Source organism: Macadamia integrifolia, unplaced genomic scaffold (assembly GCF_013358625.1).
Source record: "Macadamia integrifolia cultivar HAES 741 unplaced genomic scaffold, SCU_Mint_v3 scaffold1682, whole genome shotgun sequence".
Taxonomy (NCBI): Eukaryota; Viridiplantae; Streptophyta; class Magnoliopsida; order Proteales; family Proteaceae; genus Macadamia; species Macadamia integrifolia.
Window position 1 is genome coordinate 89038 of NW_024868308.1, and position 23712 is coordinate 112749.

At 38.9% G+C, this 23712-nt stretch overlaps 3 long non-coding RNA genes across 3 annotated transcripts; all 3 read right to left on the reverse strand.

The window, feature by feature from the left end:
* Nucleotides 1-802: 802 nt before the first annotated feature.
* LOC122064564 lies at nt 803-1459 on the reverse strand. The gene is made up of 2 exons (XR_006135757.1): nt 1355-1459; nt 803-1078 (listed from the first exon to the last, which is right to left on the reverse strand). It is a non-coding gene; the product is annotated as an uncharacterized LOC122064564 (long non-coding RNA).
* A 15405-nt stretch (nt 1460-16864) lies between these two features.
* Nucleotides 16865-17374, reverse strand: LOC122064563. The gene is made up of 2 exons (XR_006135756.1): nt 17238-17374; nt 16865-17100 (listed from the first exon to the last, which is right to left on the reverse strand). It is a non-coding gene; the product is annotated as an uncharacterized LOC122064563 (long non-coding RNA).
* A 4412-nt stretch (nt 17375-21786) lies between these two features.
* Nucleotides 21787-22207, reverse strand: LOC122064562. The gene is made up of 2 exons (XR_006135755.1): nt 22084-22207; nt 21787-21984 (listed from the first exon to the last, which is right to left on the reverse strand). It is a non-coding gene; the product is annotated as an uncharacterized LOC122064562 (long non-coding RNA).
* Nucleotides 22208-23712: the final 1505 nt, after the last annotated feature.

Sequence of the window (23712 nt, forward strand, 5' to 3'; positions counted from 1 at the left end):
CTTCTTCTTCTTCTTCTTCTTCTTCTTCTTCTTCTTCTCTTCTTCCTGACTGCTGGAACAACCGAACCTGCACCAGAGACTTAAATTTCTTCAAATACTCTACAAAATTCCAGTTGTTGAGATCCAGGAGGAATAGGAAAGAAGACGGAGGCTTCAGTACGACTAGCTCCAGAAATCTCCCTTCAACCCGCCGGCAACTCTGAGACAGATCTGAGATGAACGATATCGGCTCTGAGATGAACGACGAGAGAGATCGGCTCTGAGATGAACGACAAGAGAGATCGGCTCTGAGATGAACGACGAGAGAGATCGGCTCTGAGAAGATCTGAGATGAACGAGATCGGCTCAGAGACAGATCTGAGATGAACGAGAGGAGTTTTCCCCTTGAGATTAGTGTTTGTTCTCTAGTGGCGCTGTTATTGTGGCTTGCTTCCCATTCATGGGCCTGTCCGTGAAAGGGAGATGTTGTTCAACCATACTATTTGAATTTGCTTCCAGGGCCTTTCCTGTATCTTTCCATTACCGGTCAATTCTATGAAGGAGTTGTAGATATCAACCTCCCATTGCAGGGGCTTTCTTGTATCTATGCCCTGAAGCAGGCATGCCCCATAGAATGAGGATTCGATTGATGGGTTGCCAAACTGCGAGATTTGCACAAAATTTTCAGACAAACTTTAAATTCATGTAACTATGCTATCCTTATAGTTCCATATTGTTGCAATTGAGAAAAAGAGAAAAAGAGAAATCAGAAGGAAAAGAAGTCAGCCCACCATCACCCATGATTTCTCACTGAAGACACAAATTAAGAACAATCAAATTAACATAGTCCTTTTATTTATTTATTTATTTATTTATTACATTATTAAGATGAGGACATAAGGCCCACTTTCATTCAAAGGTATCATTCATCAATCACAATGTTTGCAAAAACATTGCTTCATGGGATCTATTCCGTCACAAAATCCTTTGTAGGAAGGGTATGTCTTTGCGCACAATTCTTGGCATCTAGTCTCTCTCACGCACTCCCCCGCAAATTTGTAGATGCACCTTGCATCCACCTTGGACACCATCTTATCAACTGAATACAATACATAAAAACTTCCATTAGCTTTAAACCAATCATACTTCATATTAAAATTAAGCATTGTTAAAAGTGTACTAAACACCTCGTGCAAGTATCTCCAGAGAGGTAAGAGGAATCGAACTCAGAACCAAATGCTTTCTGAGGCAAAGGTGCATTGTGAACTCCACTACCCCCTTAGGGTTTGTATTGCTGTCACTAAAATCATAGATGTTGTTTTGTCTCTAGGCACTTCCAAAATTGAATCAAGCATTAGGGTTTCAAGAAATATACCTGAGGCAATTATAAGGAACGCGAGAAGGACATAAAAGAAGGTAGAAAGCTTTGCCATCTATGAAACAACTAGAGGTTTTTGATTTCACCACAATGTTTTCAGTCACATTTCTCTTGTAATGATGGTCCTTATATAGCTCATGGAGCATTAATTTCTTAGTTGCCTTGTATAGAATTTCATTAATGTTACTCTTAGCATGACACATCATGCCACCTCACCTACTATTTTAAATTCAATCTTATCCAATTTTAATTCCCCATCTAATCCCTTTAATTTCTTTTCTTATTGGTAATAACGTGTTCATCAAAATAGGTGGCCTACCATGTTGACTAGATTTGAACGTGAAAGTTTAAATTTTGAATTTAAACTCTTATTCACAAAATTGTAAGGATTGGATCTTGTAATGCCCCACTCCCTATTTCCAATTTACATGTTTGTGATGGTAATATATATATATATATATATAGTTTTCTATGTAATTATATGTTGGTGTATGATGTCTTGTATTCCGTCGCAGTTTAATCCAGGGAGTATTGGTGCAGCATCTAGACAGGCAGGACGGCAGTCCCGCTGTCTAGAAAAAAATGAGTCCAAATAAGATGACCATGTACGTAACAATGGTTGGGATGGGATGACCATGTACGTAGGACTTGTTTGCTAAGGGATCAGTTGGGCTCAACATGCATATAGTAATATAATATATAAAATATTTATTTCATTGCACAAAAGGGGGGGCTTGTCTATGGTAGAGTGAGATAAAGTTGGGTGGGGCCTACCTATCCTCTTACCATTAATTCACCTCCCTCATTTGTTAGCTAAGAGACAAAGAAGAAAATCAAGAAAAGAAGAAGATAAGAGAAGAAAAAGGGGGAGGAATGCTCATGTACTGAGTGAGTGTGTGAGAGAGAGAGAGAGAGAGAGAGGGAGGGTGTGCATACAAATCTTTCGATAAGAAAGAAAGGAAAAGGTCTTTGTATTTAAAGAAAGAAAGAAAAAATTACACAACTGAGCTAACAATGTTTAGCTTGAAAAAATATCGGGTGATTCGAATCAGTCCAATCTTGTACTTAATTTTGGGTTTAGGCCAATTTCCATTGATTTTGGAATGATTCTGATTGAACGGAACTGATTCTGATCCAACTCTGTGAGGGGTGTGCGTAAAGAACAATACATGTTCACATCCTCTGTTACTGTTCCAATATTGCAGTGAGTATCCAGCGGTTAGGAACTCCTTAACATGTGTGCCTAGATGCTCTCAGCCACTTAATCCTCACTTCAACATTGCAGTGGCTGCAGAAAATATGGATCCAAACAATACTGGATTCAGCCGAGGCCTCAAACCTGATATGGCCTTGATCGTAGAAAAAATTCAATCCTAACCCATCTTTAGGGCCAGAGTATCTCATCCTAGAACCTGTATAGACTTGAGCCGCTTGGGCCGATAATAGGAGGGGGAAAACAAACAAGAGGACAAGCTTTTCAACCAGATTGTAACATTCTCAAAGAGAGAGAGAGAGAGAGAGAGAGAGAGAGTGAAATTTGATAATGCTGTCGGACAAGGCATGCAGGTTCTTTTGCATATGCAAGTCCAAGGTCAGAGCGAACTTACCATGGTACTTCAGAAATGACCCTTAGGTTACTGAAGATTTGAGCAGCCCTATATCTTTTGTTTGTTGGGATAGGCTCTCCTGCTGGAGTATATGTATCGCAAATTACCTTCAAAATTTTTACATAGCAGCAACAATTAGAATTGCTTGAAACATTACGTCCAACTTCCTACAGCTCTGGTATGGGCTTATTCCTGTTATCATCATTGTTGTTACTGTTGTAACTGTAGCTGCTACTATATTATGTTTTGATTTTTATCACCTGAGTTTTGTGTAGGCTGGTGTGCTTCCTCCATTTGTGCCATTTGTTCAAGCATTTTCTGCTGTAATTACAGCTGCTCTCACTGGATCACTTTATTCTGTTGCTGCCTCCCCGAAAGGTTGTCTATTTATTTCTATTCCATGTTTTAAGAACTTTTCTTTCCATTCTCTTGATCATCTGGGTTTTATCTTGGTTAATGGAGTTACTTTCTTTATACTCAGATCCTACTTATGTGGTTGCACTAGTCTTACAATCTCGATCCGGTCGTGAAGATCTCAAAAAGCTCTTTGCAGGTTTGTCTCTTGTTCTAGAACCTGAAAAGTATAACAAGTTTCTACCCAAAAAAAAAAAAGTACAACAAGTTTTTGGGAATAATGAACCTTAAACATGATTTAGATTCAGGATTTTATTCCTTATGAGCAGTAAAAAAGTGATTTTGGAAACAAAATATCGGGTGATTCAGTTTTAGATTGGGCAAAAACAATAAAAGATTGTATATTTTTTGGGATCGGCCACGAGATCAGTTGTATCAGTCCAGATACGATTGCACATACATTGACAAATAATGTAACGAAAGAATGAAAAAATTACTCAACTGAGCCAATTGTATAGATCAAGTTCTCTTTCTAGAACTATTTTCGTACAGTCTGATTCACACAAGTGGAATCCATCCATCGGTTTTCTCTTTGGATGGATTCCATCTGTGTGAATCAGCTCCGAACAAGAATAGATCTCGTAGAAAGACCTGATCCGCTCTCATTTTTTCAATCGATTTCCATAGTAGAGGCTTTGCTTTGTACACCTAACTCATGCCTTGGATGAGAATGACTTCTTTTTTCTGTTTACTTTGAATTAACTATGGTGTGAGTGAGTGGAGTTCGCTTTCCATCTTTTTATTTTCTTGATGCTGGAGTGCGAGTGAGTGGGGTTTTCTATTTTATTTTATTTTTTTTTTTCTTGATGCTGGAGTGAGAATGAGTGGATTTTGCCTTTTTTGTTTTTCTATATTCTTGATACTGGAGTGAGAATGAGTGGAGTTTGGCCTTTTAGGTTTTCCATATTCTGAAACTCCCAACTTTGGGCTCCGATCAGCAATAGGTCGACGATGATGATTGTGATGGGAATTAGAATCAGAGCTCGAAGCTCTTACTGAAAGTGGACCTCTGGGAGATTGCCTCTGAGGCAACTCTGATCCCCTGTGAACCATTAACAAATCACACATAAACTGCAATCCAATTCTAGCAGGCCTCGATCTTGGCATCTGATCTTATTAAAATCCCCTCTAAGCACAGCAATTGCAGAGAAATTGTGGAAGGACAAAAGACTTGGTAATCTGTATAACGGACAACTAAAATCAATATAAACACAAAAATTGAAGAAAAAGGCACAGTTTTGAACATGGTACCATCGATTGTTCTGCTATTGTTTTGCTAAAAGGAACTAAAACCGTTTGCTTTTGTCCTCCCCAAAGTTTATGCATGGGAAGTGGCAAAAAAGCTTGGAGAAAGCATCTTTCAGTTGCTTCACAATTAAAATTGGAGAAAAGAAGAAGTGGAGGTGAGGTTTTTAGCTTTTCAAACCTTAGTTCTTCCATGGTTACATGAGTTTTAAAAGAAAGAAAAGGAGAGAGAGAAGTAAGCTGGGAGAGGGAGCTGCTGCCAAGGCCAGGTTGCAGCCCAACCTCACGGCTTGCTACTGTCCAGCTGAGGTCTTAGCTTCTCCTCCCCTATTTTGGTATTTTTAAATCAACTTTGTTTAGTATAATTATGAAAAAGATGTGACGCAACTATAGTTGGAATCCCACTGTTATTTAAATTTTAAAAGGGCATTGTTTGAATAAGTTCAAAAGAGGAACCTACTTTAAGGAAATTGAAATATACATAGAACCTAGGACACTAAAGCTGATTTGATTATATTGGAAGTCTTCTAAGAGATCAGCTCCAATGGTAAAGAGTAAAGAAAATGAAACAAAGGAAAGGGGAAGTTTATGGCTACATATATATGAAATGATTGTGTAACATGGCCCTACTAAAGTCCTACTAAGACTACTAGTATGGATTTGTCATAATCATTAGAGAACATAGTGGACCATGATGTAATAAGTTAACTACCCACTATCTTAGTCAATATTTTTTTATTAAAGTACTATTAAGAGTCGATTACGTACCATGGACTACTGTGTAATATGAAAGTTCGATCATTAGAGGAATTCTTGAATTCCAAGAGTACGCAGTTAGCCCAGATGCAATTACCAAAACGGTTATAACTTTGTTTATAAAATAGTAAATGACATTCCGTATTTTTTATAAGAAAATAGACTCCGTATTTTTTATAAGAAAATAGACTCATAGACCTTTCTATCCATATAGGGCACGGATACTAGTTCCTTCGGAATTGGTTCAGGCTTGACACGAATGTTACCCAAAAACAGAGGGCTGCAATTACTATTTTCAGCTTTAGTCGTTTGGCATAGTCTTGTGGACCTAGTTCGGTTCGTTAGGCCATTTAGAAATGCTCCCACATCAATCGGAGATTAAGAAACCTATGTAAAAGCCTACATATATGATTTGGTTGGATGGTGAGTTTAAAGTAAAAGGATCAAGTCCGGCAGTCGGTAGCATATATAACAAACTGAAAGCTTAAGTTTAGGAGTGATTACATACTTGAGTCATTAAGTTTGAAGTAATAAATTCTTATGTAGGTGATACAATTGCCAGAGAACGTTAGCAGAAAGTGGTTTTCATGATTTTTTTTTTATAATGTGAGACATGATAGACATAAGATAAAATTAAGGCATAAAATGGACCGAAGCTAAAAGTTGTCAAAGTCCTTTCCAATAGAGGAACTGGGAAGGATAATGGGGTCTTTTAATTCCCACCCTGCTGGTATGGGATAGTCAGGGGAGGACCAATAAGGGCTCCATCAATATCCTATTCCACCCAAATGTTGAAATTGACAGTAACAACTAGATGCCGAAGTTGGTAAGCAATACAACAAAAAATAGAAAATAAAAGAAAATATTAAAGATATACTCTCAAGACACGACCCAGATCCTTTGAGTTAAAGAGCATTAAAAGGGCGAGGCATTGAGAGAGGAGCATGTGGGATGAATTCTCAAGATACGACCCAGATCCTTTGAGCTCAAGAGCAAGACAAGGGCAAGGCGTTGTGGGAAAACATCCTACCCAAAAGTAAGAAAGTAAAGGTAAAAGAATAAGAGAAAAAGTAAGAAAGAAAATATAGGTAAAAGAGGAAAAAGGATAATATTGAGTTTGATAATTGTTTGATTTTTTACATCATGCATGTCAGTATATGTATGATCAGATATATTATATTCTCAAATTTATCCATTGACAAAAGTAGCACGTGATTTGTATGATATTTCTTCAGTCATGAATGTTTTACTTCATGATATGATTGTGTTTTTCTCACTGAGCTAGTTGAGCTTACCCCATGATATATAACTATTTTACTGAGCTAGAACATGTGCCATATCATTGTGCACAGTGTATTTGGTGATAGAGGTGCTGATTTTCCTTCCTCCAGGGAATAATCTGAAGATATAACTATTCCAGACTTTACTAGACTTTTTGAAAGAAAGTTGTAATAACTTGACAATGGATTACAGTACGTTTCATGTATTTGATAGGTATAGATATATTAAGACTGCCAATGTGTGATGAAGTTATAAGTACGATGACTTAGCTTCTTCTGTAGAAATTTTGATATGTTTTCAGATAGTTTCCCTTGCGTATATGTGTTTGGATTAGAGAATTGTAAGATTATGCCGTTATTTAATGGTGGCCCGCGAGGGCCCGCACCCATATCTTACCTGGATTTGGGAAGTTTAGACCTAGGTCATTTAATTCATCATTATCTATGGAGTAAAACAAAATATAAGTTATAGAAGACATATTTCACTTGAGGATTTTAAATGTGAAGTATAACAAAGAGTTATCAATCTTGTAGAACTGGTAATGAGACAAATTAGTATATGATTATTGTTCAAGTTTGATAGATATAGTTTACAATCAAGAGATTGTCAAAGTTATGTTGCCAGCTAGCTAATAAGTTCTTCTTGTTGTGTTTGCCAGTAAAATGTCACCTAGAAGGAGAGAAGGAGCACGTCGGACTATCCCAGTTCAAGATGCTCCTGGTGTAGACCCTGGGGCAGCACAACAAGCTACTAGTATAGCACATGGTGGAGAAGTATCAGCTCATCAACACCAAGGCATGTATGTGGCACCAGGTGAGAATGGCCCACCTCATTTACATCCCCGGCACCATCAGCACCATCCAGAGGGTGATGTTTTGCCACCGCCACCGGCTGTGGCGGCATGGGCACAACACGATGTTATGAATGCGATTGGTGGTACTTTAGTCAACGTTATCTATGAACAGTCAACTTCAATAGCAAGTGACCGTTATGCCCAGTATACTCAGGGAATAGAGATGACTAGAATGTTGGAGTAGTTCAAAAGATTAGGATCCTTGGAGTTTATGGGCATTGGATTAGATCCCCTTCTACCTCTGACTTGGATAAAGGAAGTGGAGATGATATTTGAGCTACTTGATATCACAGACCTACAGAAGGTGGCTTATGCTACCTTTATGTTGAGGGGTGAGGCAGCATATTGGTGGAATTCTACCCACCATACTCTTGAGGAAGGTCCACAACCATTGACTTGGGCTAGATTCATAAGTGCCTTTTTGGACCAGTACTTTCCAATTGATTTGCAACAGAAGAAGGAATGTGAGCTTCTTCAGTTGAAGCAAGGTTCTAACCCATTATCTGAGTATGTTCAGAAATTTCATGAGCTTTCGATATTTGCTCTCATGTCGTGGATACAGACGAACGTAAGGCTCAACAGTTTGAGGGGGGGTTGAGTCCCCACATCCAGGCTAGCATTATCATTTTGACATTACCTACCTGCAAAGATGTGCTCGAATGGGCTAGGATGTTTGCTGGGTGTGATACATGACCACCTTCTATTGAGGATAGAAGTCATGGGAAATGTCCACAAGCTCCATTTGATGCTCGATCTACTCCTTCCCAAAAACAACAGAGATCTAGAGATGACCAACAAGCTTCTATGGTTGTTTGTCCCAAGTGTGGAAAGTCACACCGAGGTCACACTGAGGTCAATGCTTACTTGGGGTTAATGTTTGTTTTAGATGTGGATTGCCTGGGCATATGGCTAGAGATGGTATGAATCACGGCAATCAAGGTGGACAGCAGCGCCAGTCCAACCAATTCTACTAGCCACCCCAGGATTGCCAGACTTTCCAGGGCAAGGAAATGCAGCAGACCAAATAGACAGGACAAGGATCGCATAGTGTTCATAGTACCCACAGTGACCAGAAGCCCAGAGCTTAAGGTAGGGTCTTTTTCATGACTGCAAAGGATGCAGAGACTTCACCATCAGTGGTGTCAGGTACCCCTACACTAAATTATAAATCATTGTGCCCTTGTGTTAATATGATTGTGTTAGTACAATCTCATATAGATTAAACTTACAATACGAAAATTATTATGATGCATGTCAGGTATGTTAAGGATTGCATAGCAGTTTGCATATACATTATTTGACTTGGGGTCCACACATCCATTCATCTTGCACTCTTTTTCTACAAGAATATGTGTATTCCCCACAATCATGAATCACCAGATGTGTGTAACCACTCCATCAAGAACTATGATATTAACGGATACAGTGTATGAGACTTGTATTATACAAATTGAGGGTAGAAAGCTAGCAACAAATCTGGTACTACTAAAGATGAAAGATTTTGATGTGATTTTGGTTATGGATTGGTTGACCACCTACCATGCCTGTATTCACTGTTTTGAGAAAGAAGTGGTTTTCAGACCAAAAGATGAGGAAGAGTTCAAGTATTCCAGAGTTAAGTTGGGTGTATCATCACTCCCATTAATATTAGCCATCCAGGCTAGGCAATTGATCCACTTGGGATGCCAAGGCTACCTTGCCAACATTGTAGATACAAGGGTACAAGGACCTGCTTTGGTAGACATAGAGGTTGGTAGAGATTTTCCAAACGTGTTTCCTGATGACCTAGTTGTCTTACCACCTGACAAAGAGATAGAGTTTTGTATTGAGCTAGTGTCGAGCACAACCCCAATCTCTAAGGCACCATACAGAATGGCACCTACAGAATTGAAGGAGTTAAAGAAGCAGCTACAGGAACTTTTGAACAAGGGGTTTATTAGACCTAGTTCATCCCCTTGGGGAGCACATGTATTATTTGTTAAAAATAAAGATTGGGTCAATGAGATTATGCATTGACTAGAGAGTTGAACAAGGTCACCATAAAAAACAAGTATCCGTTGCCAAGGATAGATGACATGTTTAACTAGTTGCAAGGGGCAAAGGTCTTTTCCAAGATTGACCTTAGGTCAGGGTATCATCAGTCGAAGATTAGGAAAGAGGATATCCCCAAGACTGCTTTCAGAACCCGATATGGACACTATGAGTTCTTAGTTATGTCATTCAGATTAACCAATGCACCAGCAGCATTTATGGACATAATAAACCGAGTCTTCCATGAGTTCCTAGATCGGTTCGTTTTAGTGTCATTGATGACATCTTGGTTTACTCCAAGAGTGAGGAGGAACATGAGGAACATCTGAGGATAGTGCTTCAAAGATTGAGGGAGCACCAATTGTTCACCAAGCTCAGTAAATGTGATTTCTGGTCAGACCTGGTGAAATTTTTAGGCCACGTGATATCTGAAGATGGCATTTCAGTCGATCCCAATAAAATTGAGGTTGTGATGAATTGGGCTAGACCAACCAGTGTTACAGACGTCCGGAGTTTTCTAGGACTGGCCAGATACTATAGAAGATTTGTGGAGGGATTCTCTAGCATTGCTCTTCCCTTATCTAAGCTAACAAGGAAGAGTGTTCGGTTCAATTGGACTGAGGAATGTAAAGAGAGCTTCAAGGAATGTAAACGGAAGCTGACTAGTGCACCGATATTGACCTTACCTTGGAGTTCAGAAGGGTTAGTGATCTACCATGATGCTTCCAGGAAAAGACTTGGTTGTGTACTCATCCAACACGAGAAGGTAGTAGCTTATGCCTCTCAGCAGTTGAAGCCGTATGAGTGGAACTATCCTACACATAATCTCGAGCTTGCAGCAGTGGGTCATTATTGATAGGCTGACCAAGTCAGCTCATTTTCTACCTATTAAGATGAATTATTCATTAGACAAATTGACCCAGTTGTATATAGATGAGATAGTCAGGTTACATGAAGTACCAGTTACTATAGTGTCAGACAGAGATCCTAGGTTCACTTCACGTTTTTGGCAAAGTTTGCAGAAAGCCATGGGCACTCAACTTGACTTTAGCACAGCTTTTCATCCATAGAAAAATGGACAAACAGAGAGGACCATTCAAATTTTAGAAGATATGTTGAGGGCTTGCACTATAGACCTTAAGGGCAACTGGGGTGATCACCTACCATTGGTAGAGTTTGCATATAACAACAGTTATCAGGCCACCATTGGCATGGCACCATATGAGGCTCTCTATGGTAGGAAGTGTAGATCCCCAATATGTTGGGATGAGGTAGGAGAAAGGAGGTTGTTAGCACCAAAGATTTTACAAAGGACCTGTGATAAGGTCGAGTTGATTCAGAAGAGGATGAAGACAGCCCAGAGTTGGTAGAAAATCTATGTAGATAACAGAAGGAAGACTCTAGAATTCGAGGTGGGAGATATGATATTTCTCAGGGTGTCTCCTATAAAGGGAGTCATGAGGTTTGGGAAAAAAGGCAAGTTGAGCCCTAGATATGTGGGACCGTTTGAAATCCTAGATAGGATTGGGAAAGTGGCTTATCAAGTTGCATTACCACCTGCCTTATCTAGTATGCACAACGTATTTCACGTATCTATGCTCAAGAAGTATGTAGCAGACCCTTCCCACATGCTAGGATATGAACCTCTATAGTTAAAGGCGGATTTGTCCTACGAAGAAGTACCTATACAGATTTTAGAAAGTAAACGACAAGTACTTCATAATCGGACGATCTCTTATGTGAAGGTGCTTTGGAAGAATCGCATAATTCAAGAGGCATCATGGGAGCGAGAAGAAGACATGCCGTCCAATTACCCACATCCTTTTGATAATTGAGGTACGTACAAATTTCGAGGATGAAATTTTTATAAGGGAGGAAGAATGTAATACCCCAGTCCCTATTTCCAATTTACATATTTGTGATGGTAATGTATATATATAGATAGATATATGTAATTATATATATCATTGTCATTAATGGGAACAAACAAGATAGTAGTTGGGATGGTTTGAAAATAGGAGAAAAGGGACAAAGGGGAGTTAAAAACGAGAGACTTTTTGGGATGGGATGACCATGTACGTATGACTTGTTTGCTAAGGGATCAGTAGGGCCCAACATGCATATACATCTAGGGAGTAATATAATATATAAAATATTTATTTCATTGCACAAAAGGGGGGGGGGCTTGTATATTGTTAGTGGAGAAGAAAATGAGAGGAAGAGTGAGATAAAGTTTGGTAGGACCCACCTATCCTCTCACCATTAACTCACCTCCCTCATTTGTTAGCTAAGAGACAAAGAAGAAAATCAAAAAAAGAAGAAGATAAGAGAAGAGAAAGGGGGCGGAATGCTCACGTACTAAGAGAGAGAGAGAGAGACATGGACATGAGAAAGGGATAGGTGGAGAGAGAAAGGGAAAGGGAGAGTAGGGGTTTTTTTGTAAAGGGAGGGTGTGCATACAAATCTTTCGATAAGAAAGAAAGGAAAGAAAAGAAGGGAAAGGAAAGAAGAGAGTCAAGAGGGAGATGGACTATTGGGGTGGCTGTGATTTTCTCAAATTCAGGTAAAGAAAGTGGAGGAAAGGAGGAGGAGAGAAGGACTCCAATGATTTTGGTCGCGGAAGAGCTTCACAATTGAAATTTGAGAAAAGAAAGAGGAAGTGGTGCATGAAAGAGTTCCAAGTGATGAAAAAAGTAATAGGATGTGTTGTTCCAATGGCTTCTAGATGCTCCTTATGTTACGAAAATTTGGAATCTATGGCTCATATTTTTTGAATTCTTGTTACTCTATGATGGTTTGGTTGGAGGTTCTTTGGGGTTTTTATTGTAATTGGCTTGGTTTCCCCTCCATCCAAACACTTTTCTCTTGGTGGGAAGAAATTCTCTTTCATCTCGACTGAAACAAATCTGGTATGTCTTCATCAGATTTGGCTGGAAAGGAACCGTAGGAGATATGATTCTATTGGTAAGTCTCCTGGCCTAGTGTCAAGAGGGGTTTATAATGACTTCCAGGGGCTTTCTTGTATCTTTCTAGTACTGGTCAAGTCTATGAATGAGTTGTAGATATCAACCTCCCATTGCAGGGGCTTTCTTGTATCGGTGCCCTGAAGCAGGCATGCCCCATAAAATGAGGATTTGATTGATGGGTTGCCAAACTGCGAGATTTACACAAAATTTTCAGACATACTTTAAATTCATGTAACTATGCTATCCTTATAGTTCCATATTGTTGCGATTGAGAAAAAGAGAAAAAGGAAAGAAAAGAAGTCAGCCCACCATCACCCATGATTTCTCACTGAGGACACAAATTAAGAACAGACAAATTAACATAGTCCTCTTATTTATTTATTTATTTATTTATTTATTTATTTATTTATTTATTTATTACATTGCTAAGATGAGGACATAAGGCCCACTTTCATTTAAAGGTATCATTCATCAATCACAATATTTGCAAATACATAGCTTCCGGGGATCTATTCCGTCACAAAATCCCTTGCAGGAAGGGTATGTCTTTGTGCACAGTTCTTGGCATTTAGTCTCGCTCACGCACTCCCCCGCAAATTTGTAGATGCACCTTGCATCCACCTTGGACACCATCTTCTCAACTAAAGACAATACATGAAAACTTCCATTAGCTTTAAACCAATCCTACTTCATATTAAAATTAAGCATTGTTAAAAGTGTACTAAACACCTCGTGCAAGTATCTCCAAGGAGGTAAGAGGAATCGAACTCATAACCAAATGCTTCCTAAGGCAAAGGTGCATGGTGAACTCCACTACCCCCTTGGGGTTTGTATTGTTGTCACTAAAATCATAGAGGCTTTTTTGTCACTAGGTTCTTCCAAAATTGAATCAGGCATTAGGGTTTCAAGAAATATACCTGAGGCAATTATAAGGAATGCGAGAAGGACATAAAAGAAGGTAAAAAGCTTTGCCATCTTTGAAACAACTAGAGGTTTTCGATTTCACCACAATGTTTTCAGTCACATTTCACTTGTAATAATGTTCCTTATATAGCTCATGGAGCATTAATTTCTTAGTTGCCTTATCTAGAGTTTCATTAATTTACTCTTAGCATGACACATCACGCCACCACACCTACCATTTTAAATTCAATCTTATCCCATTTAATTCCCGATTTGGTCCTTTTAGTTGCTTTTCTTTCTGGTAATAATGTGTCCATCAAAATAGGTGGGCCTACCATGTAATTATATATATATCAATGTCATTAATGGGAACAAACAAGATAGTAGTTGGGATGATTTGAAAATAGGTGAAAAGAGACAAAGGAGAGTTAAAAATGAAAGACTTTTTGGGATGAGATGACCATGTACATATGACTTGTTTGCTAAGGGATTAGTTGGGCCCAACATGCATATACATCTAGGGAGTAATATAATATATAAAATATTTATTTCATTGCACAAAAGGGGGGGGCTTGCCTATTGTAGAGTGAGATAAAGTTGGGTAGGACCTACCTACCCTCTCACCATTAACTCACCTCCCTCATTTGTTAGCTAAGAAACAAAGAAGAAAATCAAGAAAAAAAGAAGAAAAGAGAAGAAAAAGGGGGAGGAATGCTTACGTACTAAAAAAGAGAGAGAGAGAGAGGGACATGTGTGAGAGTGATGGATGGCAAGAGAGAGAGAGACATGGACATGAGAAAGGGATAGGTGGAGAGAGAAAGGGAAAGGGAGAGTAGGGGTTTGTTTGTAAAGGGAGGGTGTGCATACAAATCTTTCAATAAGAAAGAAAGGAAAAGGTCTTTGGATTTAGCGAAAGAAAGAAAAAATTACACAACTGAGCTAACAATGTTTAACTTGAAAAATATCGGGTGATTCGAATCAGTCCTATCTTGTACCTAATTTTGGGTTTAGGCCAATTTCCACTGATTTTGGAATGATTCTGATTGAACGGAACTAATTCTGATCCAACTCTGTGAGAGGTGTGAGTAAAGAACAATACATGTTCACATCCTCTGTTGCTGTTACAATATTGCAGTGAGTATCTAGCGGTTGGGAACTCCTTAACATGTGTGCCTAGATGCTCTCAGCCACTTGTGGAGCTTCGCCTGATAATGAATTACCTTCACAATGGACAGAGTTAAAGACCTGATGAGAAATTAAGGATAACTCCAAGACTACAGCTTGGGAGGTACAAGAAAGTCGTTTGTTACAAGTGGCCACAAACATAGGCATTATATTCTTTCCTTATATCAAGGCTCTACACCTCACAACTTTGAAATTGTTTGTGTTGCCCCCTCTTAGACCCCTTTTAGACTTTACCTTAACAGCATCGAAGAATTGCAACAACCTACATACCATTAATGTTTCAATTTTAGAAATCAATCCATCAATGCATCACAGATTCCAACAATACCTAATATTGTTAATACTTTGGTGTCATTTCCACAATCTATATGGCTTTTAAAAGCAGTCTGACAACTTTTAGTGTAAATTTTTAGAGACTAACTATAAAAACTGCAGTTTAAAAGGTATATAATTAATCCTCTTAAAGAAATTAGTGTCCAATGCTAATAATTTTGTAGCATAGAACCTAGGGTTGGTCGGGCGTTTTATAAATCGAGTCAAGCTCGGCCCAAGTGCACCCTTTGAGACACATTAACAAAAACGAAATCACTGCTCCAAAACTTCAGTTCAAATGAGCAAACTAAGATTAATTATTTCTCATGTTGATAGTTGTTCTTTAGAAAATCCTGGATATGCAGGGGCAGGAGGAATTGTCCGTAACCATTTGGGAGAGTTTTTACATAGATTCTCAAGCTTTATTCATATTGCTACCAACTTTTGGGCGTAAATGGAGGGTTTCTTCAAAGCAATCAAGGTGACTATGAGTATGAAACTAAACTGGTTCGAGATAGCGTGAGACTCCATGGCGGTGGTGTGGTGTATTAGGAAGAAGTCTATCCCATGGTCTTTCAGGCAAAGATGGTTATTTGATGCATAGTTTCTGAATAACGCCCAGTGGAGCATCAATCATTGTTTCAGAGAGGTTAATTCGGTGGCAGACTGCTTGGCGAAGCATGCTGCTGCTACAAGGTCATCATCTATGTGGGTCTCCCCTCCTTGCTTCTTGAGCAACAATATTGAGTGGGATGCGGTGAAAAGTCCTCGGTTTCTTTTTGTTTGATCCTCTGGTTGACCTCATTGTTTTTTGTTTTGTTTTGTGTGATCTTAGTTTCTTTCTCTGCTGATGACAATACCGAAGGTGGAGAAAGTGTTTAAGTTGGTGGTTTACTGTTGTTCGATTTGTGTTGTAATCATTCTTTTCTGTTAATATACTTTTCCTGGAGAATACATATACTCTTTATGTGCATCTCAAGAGAGTTGTATTCCTTTGGAGGTATTGTGCATATTGTAGAAATAGTAATACTAAAACCTTAATTTTGTGTTTTATTTGAATATCCTAATACCTGAGAGAACCGATTCATGTCTGTAAACTTTTTTTTTTTGGCTTCTCTTCCGTCAATATGTGGACCTAGGCCACCCTCGTGCGCATTAGGGTCTCACTCTACTGAAATCATTTTATGGTTGTGACGCAATCCGCCATATTCAACAAAAAAAAAAAAAAAATCATCTTTTAGGGTTTTGGAAAACCCATAAGAAAGCAGACCATGGTCGCCCACACAACCAATAGGTATAGATCCAGAGAACCCACATAAGCAGAAGGTTTCATCTCACATTTGGGTCATTCTTGATGCCCTTTTGTGCGATCTCTCATACTTTTGATGAAGCTAGAGAACTGAAACTGGTGCATATGTTTTTTGTTGGTTCTCCAAGACAGGGGAGTTATTTTTATTTTGAATTTAGAGGTGGAGTAACAATATCTTGTTGAGTCTTGTGAGGTAACCTTTCATTTCTTCCTGAGTTATTGACTCTTCCATCAATTTTATTATAAATCTCAAGTTTTGGGGATAAACTAAAGAAGAGAAACATTGTAATCCTCATTCGATTTGAGTGGATTCCTCTCACAACTCTCCAGTATCTTTTTTTCTTTACCCTTAATGTTTTTCACGTTAAATTTGGTTGTGCTTGGTCTTTTTTTTTAATTTGTTTCATGGGTGAGAGATTCTTGCCGATCCGGCGTAAGAAACATCAGATCAGTGGGCCAATGGTAGGCTGCACAGGAGCATATTCAGCACACATCATATATTTGGGACTGAAATTTAGGATATGGATGGAAATAAAATTCCATCTTTGTTGCAGTTGAAAGGGAAAAAAAAAAGTAATAAAAGAAATGAAAGAAAGATGTCAACCCGCCATTACATATACATTCACAATGAAGGCACAAGGAGCAGAATATTAACAATGGTCTTATTCATTTATTAGGACAAAGACATTGAACCCCACCACCATTCAAAGTATCATTCCATCAACAAATTTTGCACATGCATTGTTTAAAGGGATAAATAATTGTCTGACAAAATCCCTCGCTCCCTGGGTATTTTGTTGCGCACTGTTCTTTGCATATGTCCTCACTTGGGCAGTCCCCCGTAGACATGTAGCAGGTGTCTGCATTCACCTTGAAACCATCTTCTCAGAAAAAAAAAGAAGTTCTCAAATATATAAATCAGCATATAAGTATGGCATGACTGCATCTATAAATTAGAGGTCTTTTTGTTTCTATATATCTCTGGAAATGATTGTGCATAAGGTTTTGAGAAATATACCTGAGATAACAATAAGGAACGCCAAAAGGAAGTAAAAGGAGGGAGAAAGCTTTGCCATCTTTGAAACAAAAACTAGTTTGCTGTTTCACTACAATGTTTTCAGTCACATCTTTGTCAAGGTCTTTATAGCTTATGGAGCATTTATGAGATTTATGTCAAGATTTTCTTAGATTATTATTTTTTTTACCTTATATATAGTTTCATAAATGTTAAAGATTTTTTTAGATTATTAAAGATTTTGTGGTATCTTTAAAAACCAACGGCTGTTACTTGGCAGAATATGTGGAGCCCAAAATTTTGGGACAGGTGTTCTCCAATCACATGAGCTGTCTCTTTTTTTTTTTGGCTAAAAGATCAATATTATTAGAAAGAAACAGGAAAAAAAATACTAGAGCAACTAAGATATCAAAAAATTCCAACTAAATTAATTCAACCTCTTCTCACCTTTGGCCTTGCCATTAGCAGAAAGACATCAACCAGAGACTAACAGAATCTAAATCTTGGATGGGCCATATCATAATTAGCTGATTTCTCCATAATATGAAACTGAAAATTCATCATGTCACTCGAAATAGTAGTCTTCGCATCCTGTTTGTAAGATAGTCTGCCACTAGCTTATTAAGCATTTATGTGGTAATCCTTAAAATCAAGGTCCACAGAAGAATGCATGGAAGTTGTGAGGGTCATAGGCAAGCATGCATACATGTAAAGCATATCCAATGAATGGGAAACCACTTAGCTATCAAATACTAGGTCTTCTTTCTATCTAATGGCCAAGTTAGTCACATCAATCATCCACATGGTAGGTGTGTAAGGGCCGGTCTTAACTTTTGCACCACCTATTTATGGCCACAATTTGAGAGGTGGGTAGGGTTTGGTAATGGACTTTCATACTTCTCAATTTGATTATGGAATAATGTTTCCTACCTGTTGCAGAGGGAGAGAGATAGAGAGGGGAGTTGCTAGTGCACCCTCTAATCCTAGGAAAGAAACCGTATCCCTTTCCTTATATACGTCAACAAATATAAAATGCATTTGCATTGATTATACAACTCAGCTTTATCCCAACTAATGGGATTGATTACATGAATTTTTTTTTTCCCAGACCAACTCTATTCAGAGCCATGTTACTTTTTTTTTCTTAATTAGAGAATAAAAATATATTAGATAAGATGTTTGATAACATCCACAGAGATTCCTTTTTCATAGACCTTGGTTTTTTCTGTGCATTACGAGGTAAGCTAAGTGCTTAAACAGAAGGCAGAGGTACAACTCTTAAAATTGATATCCAGAGGGCATACGACACAATTTCTTAGAATTTTATCTTCCATGTTATGATAAAGTCTGAATTCTCTGACAATTGGATTTCATGAATTCATTAGCTGCTTAGTTCTACTAAAATCTCAGTTTGGTATTTCAGTGTGGAGACGAGTTTGTGCCAAGGTGATCCCATCTGGCCTATGTAGGTAGTTTATCCTGGCTGAGGAGGTTTTGAGTTGGGTTTGATTGCACTTCTGCTGAGAAGAAGATTAGTGCTCTCCATTGGCCTTGCGGGGTTAGCATGCCTATTCACATTCTCTTTGCGGACAATATATAAAATCACCAATGCATCGTAAGGTACGTCAGGCGGTAAGATTGGTTTTCATTTTCCCATGCGAGTTGCCTAAAAGCAATTTGATGGGAGTCATAGTTGAAGATAGAAGCTCTTCCCCTGTCCATGATTCCATGGTCTGTCTTAGGTGATTTCAATGCTACTTTGATGTCTCATGAAAGAAGGGACTTGGTAGATTTAATCTAGCCTCTGCAATGGAATTTCAGGCAATGGATGCCTGTTTACTTTTACCTGCACCCTCCCAAGGATCAAAATTTATGTGGCCGAACAATCCCAGGAGAGGGCATGTGGCTGCAGTATTAGATAGCAGTTTTTGCAATAAAAAGTGGTTGGACATTTTTAAGAACACTTCTCAACATGTTCTTCCTTGTACGGCTTCCGATCATGCTCCCATTCTTGTTCGGTCTGATGGGATCCCAAAACCAAGCAACATCCCTTTCCGCTTTTATGGATTCTAGATGAAGGATGATGGTTTTCTCTCAGTTGTGAAGAATGCTTGGGATCAAGTTGGTTAGGGCAAACCCGATTTTCATTATGTCTCATAAATTGACGAGGGCTAAGGAAGATTTGAATCTTTGGGCAAGAGCAACTTTTCCTAACCTAAATGAAGAAGTGGAAAAGGCTACCTTAGAGTTGAAGTTGGTGTAGGACTTAATAGAATCTACTGGGATGATAGATGATTTATTCAAAAAAGAAGCAAATGTCAAGATTGCTATTTTGAAAGCTGCCCAAAAACAAGAGAAATTATGGTCTGAAACGGAAAAATTGAAATGGATGACAAACGGCGTTTGCAATTCAGAGAAATTTCACACTTTTTTGAAGCTAAGGCGAGCTAGAAACCAAATCAGTTCTTTGGGGTGTGCTGACGGCCCTGGGTGTTAGATTATTAGGGCATTGCTTCTTATATCTCTGATTTCTATATGAAGTTTCACCAAGCTCCTTCTACTTGTTCACATCAGGAGTTACCAGGGTGTGTACCAGAGGAGCTGTTGAAGAGAGACAATGTGATCTTGGATTCTATTCCATCTGGGGAAGAAATAAAGCAGGTTGTCTGGGATCTTGATCCTGAGAACGCTCCTAGGCCAGTTGGTATCGCGATGATTTCTTTAGAAGGTGTTGGGATATTGTGGAGGTGGATTTCATGAGAGCAATGATTAATTTTTTCATGATCTGTAAGATGCCAATAGGGGTCAACAATTGTTTTATTACTCATATTCCAAAAGAGAAAGGTGCCATTTCTCTGGATAACTATTTCCCAATATGTATGGATAATTTTTTTCTGAAAAGTTTTGTTTAAAATTCTTGCTTCCAAATTTAATGTTTTTCTTCCTAGACTGGTGTCTGAAGAACAAGGTGCTTTTAAAAAATGGATGATAATAACAGCAAATTTTAGTCTGGCCTCTAAATTAGGAAATTTGATAAGTTTTTTTTTTTTTGGTAAAGGCAAATTTGATAAGTTCAGTTGTGCAGAGAGGTGGAATGGGTATCAGACTTGATGTTCAAAAGCCATATGATTCCCTAGCTTGGGATTTTCTTTTCGCTACTCTAGCTAAGTTTGGTTTCTCTACAAAACAAATTGGTTGGATTCATCAAATCCTTTTGCCGTCAAGGATTTCTATTCTTTGGTTCATTATGGCCCAATGGGATTTTTTGGAGGTGAGAGGGGTCTTTGTCAAGGTGACTCGATATCGCCCATGCACTTTATTTTGGTGGAAGAAGACCTATGTAGAGGCTTGAAGCGGCTGGTGAAGGAAGGGAGATGAAATATTTATCAGGTCGTAGTGGTGTGTTTACCCCATCCTTAGCAACCAGGTGACGATAAAAGGGTTGTTCGAATGGTGCAAGAGAAAATCAAGAACGATAAATATCAAGGAGGCATGGAAAACAGGTCTGGTGATTATTGCATCGAATATTTGGTGGGAAAGGAATAACAGGAAGTACAAGCCCAATGGTAGGAGTTCGTCTTATGTCTCTGAGATGGTTAAAAAAGAAGTGCAAGTGTGCAATGTGAACACCAATTGCGTGGTCAAACCGCTAGTGGATGTCATGTGTTGCAGAAAACTAAACTAGGAAATTGAATCCCAGCATGCAAGAACCCTATGGGAAGTGTATTGGTGTAAGCCACAGGATCCCTGGATCAAGCTAAACGTGGATGGAAGTTCTCCTGGCAACCCAGGTCAAGCTGGAGCAGGTGGTGTGCTAAGAAACCGTTCGAGACAGGTGTTGCTTGCCTTTAGCTTATAATTGGGAGTGAAGTCTATTTTTTCAGACGGAGTTTGAAACTCTTCTAGAAGGGGTCTTGAAAATTAAGGAGTTGCAGGTGCCTGCTTTGTGGAAAGAGTCGGACTCAAGGGCAGCTGTTACGGCCATCCAAACCAATAACCAAATACCATCGTTTGCACTTCAAAAGTGATTGTATCCAACCTTTTCTAACATCCATTCCCTGGAAGGTCTCACACTGCTTTAGAGAGGTGAAAATAGTCACTGACAACCTAGCCAAGAAGGCAGCAAAAATTGGAAAAGCAAGCACAATTATAGATTTCCCTTTGCCCATCTTACAAGAAATTGCAGCAGACGCCACAACTAGTCTGGACTCCCTGTGATGGCAATGCCAAAGGTGGGGTGATCAATCCATTATCTCTAGAGAAACGGCTGAGCTTCTTTGCTTTTGATTTGCTTATTTCTTAGAGTTGATGTACTTGGTTTGATTTTTTTCTCCTTTTAATAAAAAAAGGGGGGCAGGGGATTCAAATTCATGTCTCTTATATGAGATATAAAATTCCATCTTTATTGTAGTTGAAAACGGGGAAAGAAGCAAGAAAATAAGAGGAAAGAAATATGTCAGCCCACCATTACATATACATTCTCAATGAAGGCAGAAAGACCAGTTAAATTAACTTTTTTAGGGAAAAAAAAAAAAAAAGACATTGAACCGCATTACCACTTCAAGGTATCATTCTTTCTATCAACAAACTTTGCACATACAATAATAATGGTCAGTTTTAACACAAAATGCCACACTCCCTGGGTATTTGGTTGCGCACTGGGATTTGCATTCATCCACGCTTGGGCAGTCCCCTATAATTATTTCGCAGAAATTTGCAATTGCATCCACCTCAAGCACCATCTTCTTAACTAAAAACAATATATAAAAGCTATTGTAAGTATAAAAATCACCACATAAGTATGGCATGGCTGCATCTATCTATAATTGAAAGGTTTTGAGAAATATACCTGAGATAACAATAAGGAATGCCAGAAGGAAGTAAAAAAAGGGAGAAAGCTTTGCCATCCTTGAAACAAAAACTAGTTTGCTGTTTCACTACAATGTTTTAAGTCATCGCTTTTTCAAGGTTTTATAGCTTTTTTTCGCTAGAAGGTCATTATATTAAAATGGAAGAAAAAAGGAAGAAATTACAGAGCTACATCAAACTGAGAAAATAGAGTGGATCAAAAATAAAATCGATTCCCTGACCCCCACCTTCGGCATTGCCATCAGCAGGGGAAAGAGAATCCCACTAATCAAATCTATAGTTTGGTCTGCCATCAGCATCTCTTCTGATGAAATCCTTAATGTTGGCAGGAAAGTCAACATTTATGGCTGATATCCCTGTCTTCGCCGCATCTCTAGCCAGGTAGTCGGCAATTGAGTTCGCTTCTCTGAAGTTGTGAGTTATTTTCCATGTTATACTCTCCAAATATGGCTGGAGGAATATCCATCTCTGTAACGCAAACCATGGAATTTTATTTTGCTGGATAGAGATTGCAACAGCACTAGAATCCGTCTCTACCCACAGACGTGGAAAGCCCATCTCCCTAGCACGCATCAGCCCCACCATTAGGCCTTCGATTTCAGCTTCGAAGACTCCCGAGACACCCATAAAAATTTTGTAGGATCCAAGAACGCCTCCCCTGTGATCACGAAAAATTCCTCCTGCACCTGCACGACCTGGGTTCCCCCTTGAGCTTCCATCAAAATTCAATTTAATCCAATTTGCCTCGGGTCTACACCAGAAAACCTCTAAGATTGCTTTTGGTGGAGATCGCTGAATCGGAATACCAAGCTTCCTGCAGCAAATGAGATCGGACATTGTCTTGACTTCACCTTTAGTGCTTGGCTTAGCAAACTGAATATCCTCTAGAATCATCTGCTTCAGGTATCTTGCCGGTCGTTCCTTGCCATCATGCCTTCTTATATTTCTTTCGCGCCAAATGTGATCAGCCACTGTTAGTAACCCCATGATCCATGCCTCTTTGCAGCAAACTGATTTCTGTTTTCTTCTCCACCATGTGAGGAAATCGGCCATGGTTCCAGCAGGCTGCCATTGCACATTGAAGCATCCACAAAAAGAGAGCCATATTTCTTCGGAGTAGGAGCATTGAAGGAAAATATGAGACGATGTCTCAGCCTCCATTCCACATAAGCTGCATTTAGAGACAAGGACTATGCCCCTCTTTTGAATAGCGTCATCTGTAGGAAGCTTGTCGTGCACCATTCTCCAACCAAAGATAGACACCCTGGGTTGCATCTTTTTACCCCAAATCAAAGAGAAAAATGGCACTTTCGGGTAACGAATCCTAATATCTTCCCAGGCAGAATTAGAATTGAAAATCCCATCAGATGATAGACTCCACAGGCACATATCTTCACAGGGATAAGATGGAATTTTAATGGTTCGAATTTTCTCAAAAATATCATGCAGCAAAGGGGAGATAACATTTGGCAATTTCCATTTAAAATTATCAATGAAGTCACTGACCTTTCCCTTGCAGAGAAGACTCGACTCTCCCTCCAGGCCAACTAGCTCTAGGATGGATTTGCCGCCCAACCATTTATCTGACCAGAAATTTATGCTGTCCCCA